The sequence below is a fragment of the Chlorocebus sabaeus genome, chromosome 26 (genome assembly GCF_047675955.1).
Source record: "Chlorocebus sabaeus isolate Y175 chromosome 26, mChlSab1.0.hap1, whole genome shotgun sequence".
NCBI lineage: Eukaryota > Metazoa > Chordata > Mammalia > Primates > Cercopithecidae > Chlorocebus > Chlorocebus sabaeus.
The window spans coordinates 35,603,429-35,625,351 of record NC_132929.1 but is presented as its reverse complement, the minus strand read 5'-3'; the positions used below and the strand labels follow the sequence as shown (position 1 = coordinate 35,625,351).

The following is a 21,923-nucleotide window of genomic DNA, read 5'->3' as shown; positions in this document are numbered from 1 at the left end:
CTGAATATTGCCAAGAGAAATAAAAAAGATCTAAATAATAAAGATTATACACATGCACACACACACACACACGAACACACACCCGGTTTTTTTTTTTTTTTTTTTGAGACGAAGTCTTGCTGTGTCACCCAGGCTGGAGTGCAGTGGCGCAATCTGGGCTCACTACAAGCTCTGCCTCCCGGGTTCACGCCATTCCCTTGCATCAACGTCCCGAGTAGCTGGGACTACAGGCACCCACCACCATGCCCGGCTAATTTTTTTTTTTTTTTTTTTTTAGTAGAGATGAGGTTTCACCATGTTAGCCAGGATGGTCTCGATCTGCTGACCTTGTGATTTGTCCGCCTTGACCTCCCAAAGTGCTGGGATTACAGGTGTGAGCCACTGTGCCCGGCCACAAACTTTTTTTAATGCATTGCACAACTCAATATTGTTGAGATGCTCATTCTTCTTTACCTAATCTATAGATTAATGATAGATTCAGCACAAATCCAACAAATCCTCTAAGTCTCACCTCTTGTCCCAGCCATAACTGTAGAGGCCAGTTCTGAGCATGCTTGAAACACCTGCATGGAAGTCTAAACTGACAATGCCTCTCTTAGGCTTCTTTGATGTCGAGTGGTGGGATACCTGGAGGAACCTGGTTGACAACTCACATACAAGTGCCCCAAAGCTGTGGCCAACAATGTAATGCTTTCTTCTATCTCTCTCCTTTCTTGACTCACCCCCATTCCTAAGTCTCAGGATCGTACCCACACGTAAACATTTTGTGCATCAGCCTTTGTCTCAGGATCTGCTTTTGAGGAATCCAGACAAGACAATAACCGATTCAGCAGACTTGAAAAAGTTGATTCTTATGTCAGCAGTGGAAAAATCCAAGAAGAAACTTGTAGCATGGAAATGCCAAAGGACTCAGAAGTTAATGACACTGGGTACCTCTGGAAGTGGGGTGAAGAAAGGATAAAAACAGAAAGACTTAAAAAAAACAGTTAGATTTGGAATCTCCTTACCAATTCCATTTATTAGAATGATAGCCTTAGTATCACCGTAGCAGAATTTTTGAGGTTTATTCTCTCTAGTAAGAGGGCTGAGAGCTATGAGACTTTAGGACAGTTGAGGATAGAGACTTAGTGAAAATGTACATGCTGAATTTTAAAACCTCTCCTCTCCCTCTTCAGCCCTTTCGCTTATTTTGCTTCTAGAATGCTGGCAGTCAGCTTTAGATCCTCTAGACAAGAGATTAGAAGACTCTACCCTAAGAAATCCAACTAGGCATCATGCACAACTGATTTCCCCAAACATGAAGTCCTGCAGCCCAGGTCTTAACCTGAATCAGGATGAGGGGGTGCTGGGTCGAGGTGGGGCTGTTGAAAGTGCTCCTGCTTGCCACATACCTGCACATCCCACCCGCTCAGCTCTCCCTTGCCCTTCACTCATGGAAGTCTTCAGGCAAGTTTTTCACTTACAAGGGACGGCCTATCTTCTACCGAGACTCTGTGGATGTGGTTGGAAGTCCAGAGATAGTTGTTCTTTTACATGGCTTTCCAACATCCTGCTATGATTGGGACAAGATTTGGGAAGGTCTGACCTTGAGGTTTCATTGAGTAATTGTTCTTGATTTATTAGGCTTTGGCTTCAGTGACAAACTGAGACCATATCACTCACTATTCCAGCATCCTGGAAGCACTTTTGTGGCATCTGTCTATCAAATGGAGGTATCTTTCCTGAGACTCACTGTCTACTCCTTCTCCAAAAGCTGTGCAAAGATGGAGTTGTGCTGTCACCCACACAGCTGATGAACTCCTTTGTATTCTCTCGAGGTTTCACGCCAGCCTTTGGGCCATATACTCAGCCGTCTGAGAGTGAGCTGTGGGACATGTGGGCCGGGGTCCACAACAATGACAGGAATTCATCACTGACAGTGTCTTAGAGTACATCAATCAGAGGAAGCAGATTAGAAAGCGCTGGGTGGGAGCTCTTGCCTCTGAAAGTATCTCCATTCATTGTATCTATGGTCCATTGGATCCTGTAAATCCCTATCCAGAGTTTTTGGAGCTGTACAGGAAAATGCTTCTGCGGTCCACAGTGTCGATTCTGGATGACCGCATTAGCCACTATCCACAGGTAGAGGATCCCATGGGCTTCTTGAATGCATATATGGGCATCACCAACTCCTTCTGAGCTGGAAAGAGTAGCTCCCCTCTATTATTTCCCCTATTCCCTTATATGTTGTGTATTCCACTTAGGAAGAAATGCCCAAAAGACATCCTAGCCATCAAACACTATTCTCTCACAAAGTCCACTTTACTCAAATTGGTGAACAGTATGTAGGAAGAAGCCAGCATGAGCTCTAACTGAGGCTGACATAATAGTCTATCTCCCATTTTTCTGACATCTGATCAAATGTACAGACTTGCCTTTGTTTTTGTGTTATTAGGAAATTCTGATGAACACTACTACTCACTGATGCAGAAAGACATTCTTTTGCCTGGAAGGCTTTTTAACACTCTGGACTTTTCTGAAGTATTTAGAAGTGCTAATTTCTGGTCCAGCCCCAATAGGAATTCTACAATGAGAAGTGGGCTTCTTTACCTATCCTTGAGTGGCTTTTTAAAAGTTCTTTTTAAAAGTTCTTTAAGCAACACAGAGCTGAGTCTCCTTTGTCATACCTTTGGATATAGTTTCATCAGCTGTTTTTAATTATAAACATTTTGTTAAAAGAGATATTGGCTTAAATACTGTAGTGTTCTAAGTATGATTTAGGACCATTATTTACCTACACATTACATATATTTTATAAGGATGCTAAACCAAAATATCCTTACTCTGTCAGAGTAGTGAACTTAATTAAACATGTTTCATTTCTGAATAAATTGAACTGAATCCAAACTATTTACAGAATTTCCTGAAATCACAGGACATTAAGGACCAATAGCACCTGTGCCAGAGATTTACTATTACTAGCTGGGAAGACCAATTCTAACAGCAAATAACAATCTGAGACTCCTCATACCTCAGTGCTTAGAAGCATGTCTCTCTTGAGCTACCGTAGAAGGGAAGATAATATTTTGTAGTCCAAATCACACAGAATATATATTGATTCCTTTATGATGACTGCTTAACTTCCCATTTGCCTGTGCCAGAGAGGCTTTCTCATGTAGCTGATTAATTCCTGTACTTTGCAGACAGGAAAGTTCCAGAAACATTAAGAACAAATTCTGAAAGATCTTTGAGCAAATGGTGCTGAATACTGTTTTTTTAAGACACATTTTATTGTCTTAGTCAAAGCAGGATTATTAAGTGATTATTTAAAATTCATATTTTTAAAATAGCAACTTCAAGTATAACAACTTTGAAACTGGAATAAGTGTTTATTTTCTATCAATAAAAATGAATTGTGACAAAAAAAAAAAATCCAACTAGTCTGAGAGAAAAAAGTCCTAAAGATACTGGCATCGGGCCTGGTGCAGTGGCTCATGCCTGTAATTCCAGCACTTTGGGAGGCTGAAGTGGGCAGATCACTTGAGCATCCCAAAACCCTGTCTCTACTAAAAATACAAAAATTAGCCAGGCGTGGTAGCACACACCTATAATCCCAGCTACTTGGGAGGCTAAGGTAAGAGAATCACTTGAACCCGGGAGACAGAGGTTGCAGTGAGCCGGGATCACACCACTGCACTCCAGCCTGAGTGATAGAGCAAGACTCCGTCAAAAAAAAAAAAAAAAAAAAAGATACTGGCCTCAAAGTTTTCCCACATGAATGACTCAGTCAGAATACCACAGTCAGCAGGTCTCACCCATTTAGACAAATTTTCCAATCAGTTTTTTTTTAATCCCATTTTTAAATATGAATAAACAGCTATGAACTAGTAAACACCTAAGGAAGCCTATAACATGACAGAAATCAAAACAACTAATAGAAAACAACAAAACCAGGAAGAAGTAGAGACAAAGCAGGAAGATGAAACTTCAGAACTTCAGAAAGAAAAAAGAAACTATTATTAATAGCCTCTGAAATAAAAGGATTCATGAAATGAGAAGAGGTTTTGTGGAAAAAAAAAAAAAGAACAAGGAACACTTGTCTTGGTTGTTTGTGCTGCTATAATAGAATAATGAGATTGAGTAATTTACTAAAGAATAGAAATATATTCTCTCATAGTTCTGGTGGCTGGGAAGTCCAAGCTCAAAGTGCTAACAGGCTTGGTGTCTTGGGAGGGCCTGGTCTCCAATTCCAAGATGGGGCCTTGGAGTCTTCATCATCCAGAGGGGAAGAATGCTGTTCCTCAAATACCAGAAGAGAGGTGACTCACTCTCAGAAATAGAGTAATTAATCCATTCATGAGTGCTCTGCCCATTTGGCCCCATCTCCCAACACTGTTACATTGAGAATTAATTTTCAACATGAGTTTTGGAGGGGACAAAAACATTCCAATCATGACATAACTTTTGAAAATTAAAAGTATAGTGTATAAATAAAATTCAATAGAAAGCTCATAAGATAAAGTTGAGAAAATCTTTCTTAAAATAAAGCAAAAAAACCTTTAAAAATGAAGATGAAATAAATGAGAGAAAATACAAGATAATTATGTTACTTCTCCCTTATTAGGTCCTACATTTGAATAATATGAATTCCAGAAAACAGTGGAGGACATGCAGTATATCATTGTGAAATTTCAGAACATAGGATAAAGAAAAAAAAATTGATAAGCTTTCAGAGAGGAGAGAGAGAAAAATAAGCCACATATGAAGAATCAAGGATCAGATTTCACACCACCACCAGATGCTAGAAAACAATCGAGCAATATCTTTTAAAATCCTGAGCAAATATATTTTCCCACTAGATTTCTATACCCAACTAAACTATCAATAAAGAAAGGCTCTAGACCAAAGAAAATTTGGGCTTTCAAGAGCTCACAAAAATTACATCTCATGTACCTTTTCCCAGGAAGCTAGCTATTAGATAATGTGCTGCATAAAAATAAAAGCATAAAGACGTTGGATCCAAGAAGAAAGAAGTCAAAGAAATTCTCAACACTTTGGTGAAATGAATTCCCAGGAATAGAGTGTGAAGTAGGCCTAGAGTGGGGCAGATCAGAAGATGCCAGGAGAGATTAATCCAAGTAAAGAAAACAATAGAACACTCTGGTGTGTCTGAATGCAGAGAGGAAATATTTGAGGTTATTAGGGGAAAATAGAGGCTGAATTAGTAATGAATAGAAAACTAAACAAAAAGGAAAGCATTACTTTAGGAAAAATAAAATTGTGCAAGAAAGGAAAAGTAAAGATAGTATACTATATCATTCATATCTATAGGTTCAATGCTATGAATAACATTGAAATTGTCATACTAATTTAAACACGGTATTAATCTAAACAGAAGTATGATATAATTACATTGAAGGGATCATGGGACAGAGAGTTTGTGTGAATGTGGGTGGTAGTAATGGTGATGTGGTGGTCTGTGATAAAGGAGTGGGAGATGATGAATAAGAGCTAAATCCTTATTTTCCCTACTTGATACCTAAAATTGAAAATTCAGAAGGTAGGAAATACAAGGCTGTTATTTTTATATATGGAGGTAAATAACAAAGAAAGAGCTAAAATAAATGAAAGTGGTTGCTATTGAAAAAGAGAAGACGTGGTGGTCAAGGGTTGAATAGTAGGATGATTTTTTTTGGAATAAGTCTTATAGAATTGTTTGATTCTATAAATTATGTGAAAATCTAATTTTGAAGAAAATAAAAACAAAACTTGAAAATAATTACAGAATTATGGTATACTTATTTTAAAAAAGCAAATGGGTAAATATGGAGTGAGGTTAAATTGGGAGGACAGGACTTGTCCTTTTCACCCAGGAAATCACAGACTCAGATGGAACACTGTGAAGAAGAAATCTCGGAGCCTTTGAGGTGGTGGGAGAGGTAGCCCTATATGTGGCATAGTGTTTGTACCTACAGATTCCCACTGTCCAGTTTAAATCTAAGTCAGTTCACATACACAATTTAATTTTTGGAAGCAGCATTAAAGTAAGTAAAAAGGAAATAAGAAAATTAATTTTAGTATTGTATTTGATTTAACCCAATATATCCTAGCTATGATCATCTCAACGTCTGATAAGTATAAAAATTATTAATGAGATATTTTACATTATTTTCTTCATAGTAAGTGTTGGAACTCCACTGTCTGTTTTATACTTATATACATCTCAATTCAAATGTTAAATTTTCATCAGAAATACCTGATCGATATTTAGATTTTATAAAACTTACAATTGAAAAAGTAGATTCACCTATTCAAGTTGTTCCAAATGTACTTAAAAATTTCCCAATAACTGAATCTTGTACCAAAACATTTTTCCCTTAGTGTTTGCATTTTTATTTCTAAAACTGGTTCATGTTTTTCCTTCAAAGAATCAATTTGAGGCAAAACCATACCAATTTTGAAACTACATCTGTCGAAGTTAAATAAAGTCATTAACTCTTATATCAACTCAGTAATATTAACATTGATTTCAAAAAGTATTGCATAAGTTGAAAAGCAATTCTAAATTTATCAATATAAACATAGGGATGCTCACGTTTTTCTTGTAATTTTTGCCGCCAATTTACCTAACAGTTGATTACAATTAAAATATGCATCTCAATTTATGCTTTAAAAAAATGTGTAAAAACATCACTAATTTGCTTTATGAACAATTTATATTTCAATATAAATTATTTTTGCTTTCTGTAGTACTTAAGTTTAGATCATTCATGTGCAATCTGATATAGTTGAGAAACCATAAATCATGCAGCCATTTTTTTTTTTTTACTTTAATTATTCTTTCAGTTTCAAGAAAATCTTGAACTGGGGTTACTAGTATTGTAAATCTTTATAAAACTCTCCCACAACTCTTAAGCAGTCAACATTAGTAAAGACCACACAATCATCAAATATATCATTTTCTATTTCTTTCAATAGTTCCATACACTCGTGGTTTACAACATGTACATACTGAATGATTTTAACAGCTGTATCCATGATACTTTTCATTAAAAAAAATTAGCACAAATATTTTCAGTGTGTATCACACAATGGAGTGAAGCAATAAGGGAAAAATCAGTCTCTTGTTTTAAAATTCTGATAAATCTAGATTTTTGACGTAACATAGCTGGGCCATCATCTGTCTTGTTGATAAAACTAGTTTTTTTTTCTTACCTAGTTGAAACTCTTCTTTGACATATCTAAAATATTCAAAGATATCTACACATTGAGTTGGTTTTTTTCTTTAGGTCACAGACAACATTTCTAAGTAAATTTGAAAGTGTTTTTAAACACAAATGCAACCAAATGTGTCCAGTATTAACTGGGCACCGTCTCTTATTCTATACGGCATGTCTAAAGCTAAAAAAAGGGCCTTCTCATTTTTCACATTTTGAATCAATTGATCATTGACATGGTTAGTCTTACATTCTACAATCACTTGTTTGATGGCTTACTTCAAATTTTGCTTTTGTGAAATTTCTTTTAGTCTTTTCCTCATAATTTTCTAACAAAATTTCCACAACTGAAATGATTTCTTTCACCATCTCTCCATCTAAACATGTGGGTTTGGGTTTGGTTTAGTTTGGATTTTTGTGAAAGAATTCAAGCCATTTTATACCTGACCAGTTACAAGATCAGATCCTGTCAAAAATTGCTTAAGACATGTTTGTTGGACATTTAATACTGATTGCAAGTGACTAATTTCTTCAATCCTTTTTTAGTTGTTGAGAGAAACTTCTTATCAAATTCAATGTGTGTTTGCTTTAAACAGCTTTTAATATTGTCCACGTTATTCTCCTTTTTTTTTTTTTCTTAACAGCTTTTTTGTTTGGCTCTGTGGCAGCCAACTGCAATTGCCATATGTTGTGAGATTTGGAACACACCTTCTTCCAGTCTCTTTTATTCTTTATTGTTTGGGTCTTGGGACTAGCTTCTGCATTGCCACTCAATTCCATATCCGTAGGACGCCTTCATTTTAAATTTGAAAATTTGCCCATACTTATTTTTTCGAACTAGAAGCATAATTTAATTATATTATAATTAAAATAAGTATTTCAATTTAATTATCAATTACAGTTTACATAGAAATTGCTATAACTAGAGCTGTCTGCATGAAATATCCAAATGAATGCATTATAATGTTACATTAGTGCATAGAAGAAAATCATCTGAAGGGAGTCAGTCTGTCCACTGACTGCATCAGTGATGTGTTTGTGAATAATACTAGAAACAATGCTGGTGTCCCATACATGCACTACAACATCATAACGATGCCTTACGCAATGCAATGGGTAAGGTGAAATGCTGTCTTATCAAAATAGGTTAAAATGGTATTGAAGAGGAAAAGATTTTTTACAATTCTTCAATGTTTAAATTTAATTACAATTAAATACAATTAAAATTGTAATTCCTCAGCCACGGTAGTCTCATTCAAGTGCTCCATAGCCACATGTGTCTAGTGGCCACTTTATTGGACGCCACAACTTGGACTGTAGGAGAATGAGAACCGATTGTTAGGGTGCCAGGCGTTTTGTTAGATAGTTGGATCTCAAAGAAAGGATCTCAGTTATTCCTCAGAACAGTCCTGTCTATCGTTACCCACATTGTACATGAAAAACTGAGACTCAGTGAGATTTAGTGACTTGTCCAAGGCCATACAGTTAATCAGTGAAGCAGCTGGAATGCAGCTGTTAGTCTGAACCCGAAGCCCATGCTTTGTGTGTTGTGATGGTGTGGGGCCCCTTGCTTTGGTGTAATCGTATACATAACTGAACCGGAAAACAGGATGCTTTTCCCTTATCTCCCTCACGTCTGGATCCCTTTTGAAATTCACAAGTCTCTAGTTGTTTTAACAATCTTGTATGAGTGAAAGTTGGGACAATCAACAAATATATATTGTCCCCTATGGGTCAGGCACTACTCTAGTGAACAAGAAACAAGAGCCTCTGCCTTCATGCAGTTTATGGTCTTATGCAAAAGGAACAGAAAATGACAAAAAACACTGTCGGTGAGATACTTCTCTAAGAAGTAAACATTGTGAGTTCGCGAGTTTGCTTACAGTGATGCTGTTTTTTTTTTTTGTTTTTTTTTTTTGGTTTTTTTTTGAGACGGAGTCTCGCTCTGTCACCCAGGTTGGAGTGCAGTGGTGCGACCTTGGCTCACGGCAAACTCTGCCTCCCAGGTTCACGCCATTCTCCTGCCTCAGCCTCCCGAGTAGCTGGAACTACCGGCCCCCACTACCATGCCCGGCTAATTTTTTGTATTTTTAGTAGAGACAGGGTTTTACCGTGTTAGCCAGGATGGTCTCGATCTCCTGACGTCGTGATCTGCCCGCCTTGGCCTCCCAAAGTGCTGGGATTACAGGTGTGAGACACCGCACCCAGCCACAGTGATGCTCTTTTTTTTTTTTGAGATGGAGTTTTACTCTTGTTGCCCAGGCTGGAGTGCAATGGGGCAATCTCAGCTCACTGCAACCCCTGCCTCCCAGGTTCAAGCAATTCTCCTGCCTCAGCCTCCCATGTAGCTGGGATTACAGGCATGCACCACTATGCTCAGCTAATTTTGTATTTTTAGTAGAGACGGGGTTTCTCCATGTTGAGGCTGGTCTTGAACTCCTGATCTCAGGTGATCCACCTGCCTCTGCCTCCCAAAGTGCTGGGATTACAGGCGTGAGCCACCGCGCCCGGCCCACAGCGATGCTCTTTATGGTGACACTGCTTTTTGTGATCTTAGGGTGGGATAAAATCATCTCAGCATGCAGTAATTCTGCCAAGCATGGTTGTGCAAATAGGTCCTTAGTAGGCACTTTTGCTATTGAACATGAAGTTATCACCTCCAATTTTGGGTAATTATTTTCATTCCTGTCCATTTGTCCATTATTATCCTTGGGGGGCTAACATGTTCTAGTCTCTAAGGAGAAATGGGCAACAGGTCAAAGGGACAAATGGTAAAACTAAAAGGGCAATGTCAGGCTGCGCACGGTGGCTCACACCTGTAATCCCAGCATTTTGGGAGGCCAAGGAGGGCAGATCGCCTGAGGTCGGGAGTTGGAGACCAGCCTGGCCAACATGGTGAAACACCGTCTCTACTCAAAATAGAAAAATTAGCCAGGCATGGTGGTAAGTGCCTGTAATTCCAGCTACTTAGGAGGCTGAGGCAGGAGAATCACGTGAACCTGGGAGGCGGAGGTTGCAACTGCATTCCGGCCTGGGCGACAAGAGCGAAACTCTGTCTGAAAAAAAAAAGAAGGGCAATGTCCTCCCAGATGAAGAACGTCAGATGGATTAGGAGACTTATTATTTCCTAATAAGGGAAACACATTCAGAGCACCCCATACTAAGGTACTGATGTGATCAGTAAAACTATGATCTGTAAAAGCAACGTTTCGGACCTATGGTTTCTTTTCAGGCTACTGCAAATGCTACACGAAGTTTCCTTTGGGTGGTGCAACCAGCTCTATAAAACTCTACCACCTGTGGTTTAGGATGCAGCTGAGGAGCACCCCAGGCAGCTGGATCTTCCAGGGTAGAGATTTATGCATATGAATGTTTCTGTTTTTTGTTTTTGTTTGTTTGTTTGTTTCCCCTGAGTAAAGCCTCAGGGGAGATAACCCTTGCAGAATATTTCAGAGTTCAACCAGATCCTTGTACGGATGGGGAAACCTAAAGTTCAGAGAGTTTAAGTGATTAATCTAAAGCCACACAGCATATTCATTCAGTTAGACTAGGATGTCTACATTTGCTTTCCAGCTAATGAGTTGTGGGTGAGGAGAGGAGGTGGGAGGGAGAATCAGAAGAAGCTAGAGACTGTGTGGAAAGCTCAGTAAGGCTAGGGTTTAAAGTCTGCTCCTGTATTTTCTGCTCTGATGTTAGCCAGGTTTCTGCATTCTGCTGAGCTTCAGAATCTCAGCTGTGAAATGGGGATGATATAAACTTCCTAAGGTTTTGGTAAAGACTTGATGAAATGACGGGCTTATGTGCAAACACCTTGACCTCTTCAAGGTGAGAACTTTCCTTTACTCACTATCTGCAAAGTAGGACTTCCTTTTGTTGGGCTTCAAACCATCTATTTCAAACTTTGAGCTCTCCAAGCTCCAGTATTAAGTTTTCTGGATGGGTAGATCAAATTCTACTGCCCTCCATCTGCTGGCCCCAACCTCCCCAGTGACTCTTTGTGTACCAAGATGTCCCCAGTTCTCCCCAGCATCCTGTTTCTGTGATCATACCCTGTACCCATCTCTCCTTTGTCACCTCTCAGAATCTTGCCCATCCTAGCTGGAGCTCCACCTAACAATTAGAAGCCTTTACAAGTGTTTGGAGAGTGTGACAGGCTTTAAAGTGCTTTCACAGACCTTCGCCCCTTTGATCCTCACAACAGCTCTGTGGGGGAGTCAGGGCGGCTGCTATCATCCAAATTTTACCACTAAGGAAGCTGAAGCCATAGGGGCTAAATGACTTGCCCAAGGCCACAAGCTAGAAAACCCCAGGCTTTGAGGTCAGAAAGTCCTATGTTCAAATCTCAGCTTTGCCACTTGCTAGCATTGCGGCCTCAGGTAAGTTTCAGAGCTTTCCCGAGCCTCAGTTCCTCCATCTATAAAATGGAGATATTTGTTGTGTATCTGCAAGGTTGCATATTCTGAATGTGCAGACTTTGTAGACAGCAAGTATTCAGCAAGCCAGACCAGAATCCAGTGCATCTTGCCATTTCTCTACACTATTCCTCAACACCACTCCAACTATTATGTTAATAAGGAAGGGCTTCCATTTCTGAACTTAGGGAGCATTCATTGTCTTTATCAGGAGTCTTTGATTTCATGCCTCAGGAACTAACTCTGGCTGACAAACAGCAAATAGGATTTTGCCAAGACACTGTTAAGATCACAAAAGAGAAAAGCTGAAAAATCACTTTTTGGGAAGGAACCATGGCAGCCCCAGGAATCCCAGCAGCTCCTTGGGGGCGGCCATTGGGTGACAGTGCCAACTGTCTCCCCTAACCTTGTCTGTCTCTTTACACTCAAGATCCAAGTTTACAGAAGATCTGATTGAGCTAGCCTGGGCCAGGTGCCCACCATGTGGGCAGATGGGTGGGGGTGGTTGGCAGCCCACTGGAACGATATGGAATAGAGGAAAGGCAGTTCTACAACGTAGAAATGCTCTCCAATAAATGGAGTTCGTTACTTAGTGCTCATGTAACTCTGTGTGGCTGTTTGTATTTCCTTGTGCTTCTGTCTTAGCATATCTTGGAAGGTCAGGGTGAGTGCAAGGGAAGGACACCTCTGTCTTATGCTTAGATTTAATATGGAAGCCCAGAGACGAACCCACTGCCTTGCCCATAATTGGTGCTCAATAAATATCAGATGATTTTATTACAGCCTTCAGTCTTTCCAGTACAAATTAAGTTAGATCTTTCCTGACTTATCCCAGCTTCTAAACCTCAGCACTCTTACCTACATGCAGCCACCAATAAAGCAATCAATCAACAACAATTCACCTAATTAGCTTGCTCACATGAACCAATAAGTTCCTCAGGCCTGGCTGTTTCCCATCACAACCACTGTGTGGGGTGCCAGGTGTCTTGTCAAAGGACTTGATTAATAAGTCGTTATAATTGAAGCTGAATACAATTAATTGCATAATTTTGAACTCTTCAAGTTTAATTCCATGAAAATTACATCACAGAATTGGGGCATGATAAAGTATTTCTAAGCAAGGGAATAGAGGGAACTTGCGTAACCCCTGGTTCATATTTGTGACATGTTATGCCCATGCCAGGCATGGACGTTCTCCATTGTTGTTAACAAAAACTCATGTAGCTCAAATACTTAAATGAATTCTCAAATATGTGGTTCACAATTGAAAAAAACTCGGACGTTATCCTAGTCGGTCCCAACATTTTGATAATGTTAATGATGTCCTTAAATCTGTCCTGGTTTTGTTTTTTGTCTGTAAGCACAGATCACAGATCTGCTCCTATCTTGGGGTTTGTTTGGGTTGGTTTGATTTGGTCGTATTTTCTCTCTTTGCAGTTCCCTTACATTTGTTGTTTCAAATGGTTTCTAACTTGCTGGAGGACAGGGTAGAAAATAGCTGATGAATAAAAATATTGCTGTCTGCCTTTGACAAAACTTTTACCCAATTGAGCCAGCAAGATTTTCATGAAGAAAATCTGAGAAATTAATTAATTAACTGTAACTGAATTTCACCTCTTTAACCTTAACTCGTGAGCAAACCTGAGCTAAATAAACATCTGACCATTCAATCTCTTTCACTTAAGGTTAACTTGAGTTTATTATTCAGGCTACTGCCCTTGTGTATTAGGCAACGCATAAATTACGCATACTAATTACCCTGGATGGGGCACCACTTTAATGAATTCTTTTAATTAAACTGCAACACAGTGGTTTTGCACAGGATGGTCTATATTTCATCCTTAAACTATGTTAACCTTCATCTTTGTCTGGGCGGCTCACACATCCAACCGGAGAAGGTCTGAGTTTAATTCATCTAAGTATATACATTCCACAACCCCCACTCCTTGACTATCATAGGAAAATTTGAAAGATGTTTCTCTTCTGCTTTGAGGTTAAGAAATTAGATGCCTCTGTGAAAAGTTATGATTCTGCTGGGGATACTGAGATGGAAAAGAAAAAGATAAAACAAAGAAAAACTGAAATGACAGAATCAACCAGCACAGCCCTGCAGTCTTTAACGTAGAAATAATAAAAGGAATTAACAATGTTCTTATTAATATGTAAACTAAGCAAAGAGCATCCTTCACTTTGCAATCTGTATATTCCTGAGTTTACAGCAAATAATCTTTACCATGAGTCCAGTTTTCAAGGATACAATCAGTTCTCTATTATCTGGAACACCTGGTGGATACAGCAGTAGAGAAGATTGAAACCAGTGCATATTTTAGCCATGAGTATACATCTTCTCCTGTCTTTTTACTAAGCTTCTGCTTCTAGGTAGGAAAATTGACTGCCTTGAGTTTTACCTCCCTGGTATCTGATTGGGGGTTGTGGGGAGAGGAAACAGTTGAGGTACTATCTAGATCCGAGGAACCTTCACTCCCTTGGGTAGTTCAGCTGGGACAGCAGAGGCCCCAGTTCAAGTCAATATGTTAATTGAGCACCTATTGTAGTTTTAGCCCTGTGTCTGAGACAGAATATCATGATGATTGAGAATTGTTCTATTTGTGTTATTTTTTAAAGAAAAAGGAATACATTTGTGTATTTATATTTGTGCTTATGTAGATGAATTCAGGAAGGTGCGCAAAAAACTCTTGAGAGGGTTTGCTTCTGAGAAATATTAAAGGTCTTTGTTGGGAGGGAAAAGCACTTATTCTGTATCTTTCCCCTTATCCTCTGCCCTCTTTTTTTTTTTTTTTTTTTTTTTTGCCATGAGCATGTAATCCTTTTTCATTTAAAACTTTGAAACAATAAAAATAACTAGGGAGTTCATAGTTCAGTCAGGGAGAAAAGCACATACAATGCAATATATTAATAGCAAGTGCTGTGAAACGTGAACACACAAACTCTTCTGCAAACGCAGAGGCGGGATCATCTAATAGTGTCTGGTGGAGTCAGGGAAAACTCCTCAGAGGAGGTGGCATGTAAATTGGGTTTTGAAGCATGAGTGTGAGAGTTTTTCAGGTTAAGACTCAGCCATTGAGTAATGGGAAGAGGAAGATAGCATAAGATGATTCCTCTCACCTAAGATTGTTCTCCTTAGAAATCCTGTTAGTAGATATGCTACTCTAGGGCTTTCCTGGTGACATGTAGAAATAACGTTTGAATGGTACAAAAAAGTTAGAAAGAATGAATAATAACTACTGTATCATAGTACAACAGGGTGACTATAGTCAATAATAATGTAACTTTACATTTTTAAATAAAGAGTGTAACTAGATTGTTTGCAACTCAGTGCATAAATGCTTGAGGGGATGGATACCCCATTCTCCATGATGTACTGATCTACTTATTTTACATGGCATGCCTGTATCAACACATCTCATGTACCCCATAAATAGATATACCTACTGTGGACCCACAAATATTAAAAATAAAATAAATAAAACTAGCATTTGAATCATTCTGATTTCTGATAAGAAAGTGATTGGGAATGATACATTGTAGATAATCTCAAAAATTTCATTCACTCTGGAAAATAATTGGACATGCCTGAAATCCAAACTTCAGAGTTTTTCCAAAAGTTCCTGAAAAATTTTCACCAAGCCCTAACATAACCTAAAATGTGTACAAAAGCAACTAACCTGGAGGTAGGATATAGCTGATCTTCATTTTGCTGAGAAAGATAAAGAAAATATGGCATTTTAAAAATCAGCAAAGCCTAGCTATTAAAACCTTTCATTACATTTGGAAATGGTATCCCTGCCTTCACCTCGTAGCCACAATAGAGGAAGAATAGGGAAAGTAAAGACCATGGTGGTCTCAAATTCCGTATTTTGCCATTGATGGAGTTCTTTGGGGCACCAAATTTCCTTATGATGAGGCTATTAGGGATCCCCTGATATAAACTGGGTGGTTCCAAGTCAGGCAAAGGAACCCAGCCTCCCAAGCACAGAGCAACAAGTCCTAGAAAGAGGGATTTGGTAGAACTTCGCTTGGCTCTCCCGGCCTCTTAGAGACCCCATGCGCATATGCAACAACCAGGGGAAGAGGCAAGGTGATTTATCTCATCTCTACCCTGATGCTGGTATGATCAATACCTTTCAGTTATTTACTGAGCCAGGGCTGTGTGCCAGATGCAGAAAATGCAAAGATGGATGTCGCATGGTTCCTGCTCTCCAATAGCTCACAGAGAAAAAAGAGTCACGGACAATCCACTGTAATACAGAGGAATGAATGTATTTCTCTATTCAAAGCCAAACATAGAACTGGGAACCAGGACTCTTCCCCATGAAACTGGGAAGATTTCTCAGAGAGCCTGAAGACTCCTGAGTACACTGCAAATATACCTTTAAAATGGAATCTATTCAAAGGCTTAACTGACATTTTCATTATTTTAGACCAAAGAAGCGGAAGAAAGGCCGATATGCATAGGTAGAATATAATGTAAAGGCAGAGTTCTACAATGGATAGATGGCTAAACCCAAAGAAAAATGTTTCTCTCCCCCGACACTCAGCAAATTCAAGAAGCTCCACAGTTTGTTAAATAATCTATGACAAAAACTAGGCTCCAGAGTGAATTTTTTATGATGACAACAGTGGCTCCTGAGACAGACAACTCAGGTCGCCTTTGGATGTGCTGTGTGACATTGGATAAGTCACGTAGCGTCTCTGATTCTCAGCTTCCTCATCTGTAAAACTTGAACAATAATAGGACTTACATCACAGGGTTGTTGATAGGGATTACATGAGATAGTGGATGTAAGGTGCTTAGCAAAGTGATAGGCCTCAAGTGAGTAATCAGTAAGTGTTAACTGTCATAATAATTAGTATGAGTAAGGCAACTACATCCTAGAATGCTAAACAAGAGCATTTCTTTTTTTTTTTTTTTTTTTTTTTGAGACGGAGTCTCGCTCTGTCGCCCAGGCTGGAGTGCAGTGGCGCCATCTCAGCTCACTGCAAGCTCCGCCTCCCGGGTTTACGCCATTCTCCTGCCTCAGCCTCCCAAGTAGCTGGGACGACAGGTGCCCGCCACCTCGCCCGGCTAGTTTTTTGTATTTTTTTAGTAGAGATGGGGTTTCACCGTGTTAGCCAGGATGGTCTCCATTTACATGGGCATGTGAAACTGCAAAAACTACACACACACACACACACACACACATACACACACTTATTTCGGTTTAGAAACCAAATTACTTTTACTGAGGACCTACGTGAAAGACCTGGGATGAATCCCCAAACAACCAAATGCTACTTTTATTGACTTACTTAAAAGCAGAGAGTGTCAGTCCTTTCTGCCCCTTTCCTCAGAAATGACATGTATTTCACACAGAAGGTGAGTGCATGCTTGTGTTCAGGTGTGCCCGTGAGAAGAGGGTATATCTCAAATAGCAAGAGCACCAGCACTGGAGAAAAAGACCCAGGAAGGCCCTGTGGAGGCAGCCACCTGGGGCTGTCCACTCCCCTGGAGTGACTCCAGCACTCAGCGCCAGCGCACTCTGCTTTGATCCTTTTGTGTTCCCAGGGCTTCCCAGGTGGCGTTTCTGCCCTAGGCTTTCTACACACAGAGTGTCTTCAGGCTGTCCTCTGCAGGAACATATGCTGTGACTTACCATCTGGCCTTTATGCAGCTCTCCAGTGGCCGTGGTATGAAAACCTGCCTGTTTGGCAGCTACAAGTGCTCGCAGTCTCTTTGGTCTCTTTCTTGGTCTGAGTGTTTTTCAACATCAATGGATGTAATTAAGAAGAACTCAATCAAGCATATGGACTTAGGAGTCCATTATGACCAGGAAGGGAGCTCTACCTTGGAAAAGGAACTGCTTGGGGCGGGCCCAGCCTTGGGCTCTAGGGCAAATGGAGTGCCTGTGGCAGTGGGCCTGGGACACTCATTTACAGCTAAACACAGTGGCCATTGCACAGGCTCAAGGCTCAGCTCTAGATGGAAGCTTGGAGCATTGTCACGCTCACTGACAGCCAGAGCCTGGCTGAGGGGAGCACAGGCAGCTTGCTGATGAGTGTGTGTGTGTGTGTGTCTTGGCTCTACGCAATGGGCAGAACACCAGAACTGCTCAAATCCAGGTGTCAGCATTATTTATGTTGTTGCTCTTTGAACAGAGAAAGAATTACCAGTTGCTACATGGCAGTTATTTCCAGAAGGTATGAAGGGAGACGCCAAAATCCATCTCCAGAGAGTTGAAACTAAAAGATGAAATTTGAATGTATAAATCACTGAATATACATTCAATAGAATTCTAGGCAGCTAAAGAAAAGGCTGGGGAAATTCTTTACTTACTGATATGGAAAGAACCCTAAAATGGGTTAAATGAAATAAATAAATAAATAAATAAATAAATAAATAAACCTCTTCTGCTATTTGCATAATAAGGTTGATAAGGTTGGGGGTGAGATGGTTATGTTTGTACTGGCTCATATATGGATAAGAGTGTCTGGAAGGATATACGAATAACTAATAACGGTGGTTATCTATGTTGGGAAGAGAGGAAGAACATGAGCAGATGGGGAATTGCATGGGAAATTTTACTGTATACATTTATATACAGTTGTGCATCGCTTAATGACAAAGATACCTTCTGAGAAAGGTGTTGCTAGGGTATTTGGCTGTGCAAACATCATAGAGTGAACTTACACAAACCTAGATGGCATAGCCTACTACACACCTGGGCTATACAGTATAGCCTACTGCTTTTAGGCTACAAACCTCTATAGCATGTTACCTCTATAGCCGCTACCAGTCCATGGCCTCTTAGGAACTGGGCTGCACAACAGGAGGTACCTGGATAGGGCGCTTATCATGAATGAAGCTTGCAAGAGTGGAAGTTGTGGCCGGGCGCAGTGGCTCACGCCTGTAATCCCAGCACTTTGGGAGGTCGAGGTGGGCAGACCACGAAGTCAAGAGATCAAGACCATCCTGGCCAACATGGTGAAACCCTGTCTCTATTAAAAATTCAAAAATTAGCTGGGCGTGGTGGTGCGTGCCTGTAGTCCCAGCTGACTGAGACTGGAGAATCACTTGAACCTGGGAGATGGAGGCTGCAGTGAGCCAAGATGATGCCATTGCACTCCAGCCTGGCAACAGAGAGAGACTCTGTCTCAAGAGTGGAAATTGCTCTGGGTGAGTCAATGAGTAAATAGTGGGTGAACATGAAGGCCTAGGACATTACTGTACATTACTGTAGACTCTATAAACACTGTACACTTAGGCTACACTACATTTACTAAAAATATTTTTTCAATCATAAATTGATTTTAGCCTACTAAAGGTTTTTACTTTATAAGCTTTACCCCAACTACTCAGGAGGCTGAGACAGAAGGATCACCTGAGTCCAAAGGAAGATCACTTGAATCCAGGAGTTCAAGTCCAACCTACACAACATGGCAAGACCCATCTCTAAAAAACAAAACAAAACAAACCACTCAATTGTTTTAAACTTTCTGACTCTTTTGTAACAACATTTAGCTTAAAACACAAACACTTTGTATAGCTGTACAAAGTATTTTCTTTTTTTCGATCCTTGTTCTATAAGCTTTTTTTACTATGTTTAAAAATTTCTTAATTTTTACTTTGTAAACTTTTTTAGGAAAAACAAAGACACAAACATACACATTAGACTAGGCCTACACCAGTTCAGGATCATCAATATCACTGTCTTCCACCTCTACATCTTGTCACACTAGAAGGTCTTCAGGGACAATAACACACATGGAGCTGTCCTCTCCTGTCATAACAATGCCTTCTTCTGGAACACCTCCAAAAGGACCTGCCTGAGCTGTTTTACAGTTAAACTTTTTATTATATAAGTAGAAGGAGTGTATTCTAAAGTGACAATAGAAACTATAGAAAATATATAAACCAGTGTCATAGTCATTTATTAGCACTATAAGGTACTATGTGTTGTACATAATAGTGTGTGCTATATGTTTATTCAATTGGCAGTATAGTCAGTGTGTTTACACAAGTGTTGCTACAAACACATGAGTAATGCATTGTGCTATGAGGTTATGACGGCTACAGCATCACTAGGCAAAGGGAATTTGTCAGCTCCATTATAATCTCATGGGACCACTGTCTTACACGTGATCCAACATTGACCAAAGGATGGTTATGCTGTGCATGACTATAATTTAACCTAATTTTAAAATGTATTGCCCCTTTTAAAATTAAATACATTTTAATGTGTCTAAAAGTTTTCAAGGTGACATTGTAAAATATTGACAAGCCAGTGGAGATTGCATACTAGTAGATTTAGAAATACATTTTTATTCATTTCTGCACACATCTCTCCACATGATTAAAGCCATTTGATTGCTAATAATATTCTCCATAAGTTATTATCATATGATAGAGTAACTCACACATTGCATTTTCACATTGAACATTTTTATATTAGGAAACTAAATATGAGTTGCATTAATTAACAAATTCCAGGTTTGAAAGTAGTTATGTGCTAATAACTAGAAGGCAGCAGTAAGCCTTTGTCCTTTTTTCTTTGAATCAACTAACATTTGTCCTGTGCTGTTGATAATTTGCTCTAGAATCCAGTTTTCACTGTGTGAAACTCTGTATGTGTAGGATAATGCATGGTATATCCAGGCAGCAATAGGTTTGGTTCAGAAACTTTTCTGACAGATTATTTACTTCTCTCGTTTGTCCAGAAAGCATATCATTTGGTGCCTGCATGTTAAACTGTTTTTGCTTTTCTAACAATACACAGGGGCATGAGGACAACGACCAAGATGCTGCTATTTACGAACTAGTAAAATCACAGATATTCATGTTCTCTCTCTTTCTGTCTCTCTCTCACACACACACAAAATACACACATTTAACCATAGGGTTTCTTGTAATAAATCCATTTCCACTTCTCCAAGAAATATGAAAATCTTTACTGTAGTGGCATTGCACTGTGTAAATGTAACTAAACCAAAACTAATTTCCCCAGGATTCCTTTCCCTATAGGGCTGTAGGTTTGCATGAGCCACAAGAGAAACTTGCCTGAAATTTGGAAGGCAGCAGTGAGGCAGCATTAATTTTCAGTCTTTGAGGGTTGGTTTAGGGTGCCATGCACTGTAGTGACTTGCACAAGTTGTCACTGATCTGCTGGCTCACCTTGTGGGTGTGGATATGGGTTGTAATTGGACTCACAGCTCCTCTGGCTCCCACCAGATTTCATCCCTCAATTTTTCCATGTCCTGGGCCAGGTATGTGTGTAACTCCATGGCAAAATATACTAGCTTTCCCTGCAAGTCCCCCACATTATGGAGGATGGAGGTCCAGCAAGACAGATACAGGTTCCAATACATCTTCCTGGGTTCCAACTTGCCCTTTTCTCCTCTACTTCATACCAAGACTTCTTTCCCAATTGCCAACCTAGCTGAGTATGCCAGCTTCAGACCCAACATCATAGTGGTCACAATCTTGAATAGACTTCTGTACTTGCTCCTACAATTGCATGAGGTCTAATCCCCATAATCAATGCTTTATTCTACAGATCTCATAGTGTTTCCGTTTCTCTAGTTTAATTCTGATTGATACACTTCCCCAAAATGTCCAGAGACATGTCTTAGTCTTATCATTGCTAAGAGCACAGAATACCTAGGCATCAGTATCTCCACTTTGTAAGTAAGAAAGTGGGTTCTACAGAGAAAGTAAGCATCAAGGCTGAGAATCTCTCTGTATTAGTCCATTCTCACACTGCTATAAAAAAAGTACTTAAGACTGGATAATTTATAAAGAAAAGAGGTTTAATTGGTTCATGGCTCTGCAGGCTAGCTCCTGCTCAGCTTCTGGGGAGGCCTCAGGAAACATACAGTCATGGCAGAAGGCAAAGGGGAAGCAGGCATATCTTGCATAGCCCGAGCAGAAGGAAGAGAGAGCAAGAGGGCAAGTGCCACACACTTTTAAACAACCAGATCTCCTGAGAACTCTATCATGAGAACAGCACCAAAGAGATGGTGCTAAACCATTCATGAAGGATCCACTCACATGATCCAATTACCTCCGACCAGGCCCCACCTCCAACATGGGGGATTCCAGTTGAACGTGAGATTTGGGTGGAGACACAGATCCAAATCATGTCACAATCTAACTTCAAAACCTGTACTCTTTCTGCCAATACAATATTGCGTTGGCTTCCAAAGTAAGAGGGGAGCTTAGAACAAAAGAACATTGTCATAATATCTGAAAAATCAGCCATCAGGATAAATTAAAGAAAACATCCCCAGCTCCTAACTGAGAGCACTGGGGCTCAAGATG

General features: G+C 39.7%; 1 pseudogene; it reads left to right on the top strand.

Annotated features, from left to right (window-relative positions):
• The first annotated feature begins 1,334 nt into the window (after positions 1–1,334).
• On the top strand, positions 1,335–2,198 carry LOC119627876 (mesoderm-specific transcript homolog protein pseudogene; annotated as a pseudogene).
• The last annotated feature ends 19,725 nt before the right edge of the window (positions 2,199–21,923 follow it).